This window comes from Mycteria americana, chromosome 7, assembly GCF_035582795.1.
Source record: "Mycteria americana isolate JAX WOST 10 ecotype Jacksonville Zoo and Gardens chromosome 7, USCA_MyAme_1.0, whole genome shotgun sequence".
Classification (NCBI taxonomy): domain Eukaryota; kingdom Metazoa; phylum Chordata; class Aves; order Ciconiiformes; family Ciconiidae; genus Mycteria; species Mycteria americana.
The window spans coordinates 12,863,154-12,865,921 of record NC_134371.1 but is presented as its reverse complement, the minus strand read 5'-3'; positions in this window follow the sequence as shown (position 1 = coordinate 12,865,921).

Sequence of the window (2,768 nt, the reverse complement as noted above, 5' to 3'; positions counted from 1 at the left end):
CACACAGCTGTGTGAGTGACTAGGCCTGACCACGATGGACCCTCCTCTCGGACAGGTGGGAATAACGCTGGAGAAGGCATTGCAGGCAGAGCAGATTCTCCACAACCTTCCCTTTGCAGGCACCTGTCCTTCACCCCACCAGCAGACTCTGCAGCACAGGGTTTATATTGCTACAGAGGCTGGGGACAACCTGGAGTGCCAAGCCCGCATGGCTGCCGGGTAGCACCACGGCTCAGTGGGAAGAGCCCTGCACGGCAGCCCCAGACCCACAGCAGCAGTGGAGTGCAGAGTCCACTGGGGCGGATCTCCTGTAACCAAGGGAGGCAATGCAATTACCCAGGCCAGCTGATGAGGGCTCCAATAGGACTGGTTTGGAGACCTAAGCCACTTAGCAGAGGACTGGGACACTGCAGGTGTTGGGGCTGGGGTTTGGAGCAGGAGGGAACTGGGATGCATGAGGCTGCAGATAGCTTTAGACACCTGGGGACAGCAGAAATGAGGTTGTGGCCATTCAGCCACTGCATCTCAACTTTCTTTAGGAGCCCATACTGTCCCAGGTCAGATTTGGCCAGAAAAACCCTGATCTCTGAGCTGGTCAGCGTGAGCCTGCAGGGAGCTATGGTTCTGCACACCAAGGGGTTTGGGAGGGTGGTGGATGGGGACAAGCACTGGGGCAGCGAAACCCCTCAGGATATGGCAGTCTGGCACGGAAATCAGCTCAGAGGGCTGCTGATGGGATCTACAGTAACACATCTCTTGGGCATCCTCTCCTGCCCTTCAGAGCCTACAGGGTCAGCGTGGATGTTTTAAGTCCCTGCTACACCCAACAACATGGGCCGAAAACATGCGGCGCTTCTGTGGTTGCTTCATGTGTCCCAGTCCAGCCTCACAGGGTAAACACAGACTTTGACCCTCGGTGATCTGGCTTGAAAGAGGCATCAGCAGGCAAAGAATATGTCACTTCAGAATTAAAGTTGCCCCCGAATTAGAGGAGCTGTTCCAAAAAGCTATAGAAGGCTGTCGTGATGGAAAAATGAGTGTATGAAGGACCCACCCTGCAGAACAGGCAGGGAAAAAATAGATCACAATGTATTCAGGGCTCAGACAAGACCACACTTGCCTGCAAAAATAAAGCCTTGCATTTGACACATTGCTTACATATTAATTAGTTTGATCAGCTTGCCTGGGTGTCTTAACGTGAGTGAGAGCTCGTGTCTGTACAGTGATGAGCTGTTAAAACTTCCCCAATAGAGCTACAAATAAAGGCAGACTGAGATCTTCCCTTTGCCCCGAGCCTTTCTGCTATTCTTCTAGTGCTTTTCCACTCATATTTTTCTATTTTACTTGACTGAGTCTCCTAGGTACCATTTCTTCCCCAGCACAGAACCAAGAGACCCACAGGAGCACGGCTTCTGTCTGCACGGGAAGCCAAGGAACTGTCACCCTCCCAGAGCACAAAGGCAAGAAACGCAGAAAGAGGAAAACCCTCTTTTCTTCACTCCATCCCCTCCGCTCCCAGCCTCCCCGGGATGGCTGGAAGGGCAGCAGCCGCCGCAGAGGCTGGGGGTAACATCGCCCCTTTAACGGCATCGCCGCAGCCTGACATCAGCGAGCTGGGGAGCCCGGGGAGGGCTGGGAGCTGCTGCTCCAGGAGTGGTGCCAACACATCCCTGCTTCCCTGCCTCTTCCCCGCTCTTGTTTGTGTGTGCCTTTTAACACGCCGCATATGTATCCGTGCCTGCCAGTGGATGTCTGCGGGGTTTACATTAACCAGCTCAAGCTGAAGTTGGTAAACAGCTATGAAAGTTTTGCTCTTCGTGTCTCCAAGGGTGTAATTTCTGGACGAGGGAGTCACTTGCATCCTTTGACTTCCTACGGGCTATTCCCTTGTTTGCAGCCCGGATAGATCTTCTTCCCGCTTAGCTATGCAGACAAGAGGGCTTTGGGTTGGTTTGTGCCTGGCACAGGGAGGAGAAATGAATCGCCAGTGGCTGAGGGGGGAGCGTTCATGTTTTTACCTGTTTCCTCGACAGGAGGGAGTCAGGCTCAAAACCTGTAACTTTAGTGTTTAAAGTTCTCGCTCCAGAGCAGAGTCCGCATCTAAAGCTGCTCTTTTGCCCTGGGACAAAATGCTGAATCCAGCAATTCCTCAGCTTTGCAGGAGGCTGCAAGCTAGGTCTTGATTTTATTCGGACTGTCACAATTCGAAAATTTCTTGGAAACCAGATTCCCGTCCCAAAGGCTGCGCGGCACTGAGCAGAGAAGCCGAAAGCAAGTCCCGAGCAGCGATCCCAGCTGCAGCACCACCACTACAGCTATTTATCCCCGCACAGGTTTTTTTTCACACGTTCTTGCCTTCTGTTTTTGCTGGAGCCTGCGACCCTATTGAGAGGCAAATTTTAGCCATCTGGCAAAGCAGGCTGTAGGGAAAAAAAAAAAAAACGGGGGACAAAACACAATGTGCACGGGCACACACACACACACAAAACTCTGGAGATTAGGGAAGACAAAAACTTCGCTGAATGCCGCGGCTTTTGCTGGAGCGCAGGGGCAGCCCCGCGGCGGGAGAGGAGGGAGCGGCGGGCGGGCGGGCGGCGGGGAGGACGGTTCCAATGCAGGCAGGTCTGCCTGCGTGCCTGTGGGGATGTGGGGAACGGTTGCAGGCAGGGGAAGGCGTGACCTGCATGGAAAATGCCAGACCACTCCAGACGCACACACACATAGGCGCACACACGCTCACAAATCTCCGGACAGAGATAAGGCGGACG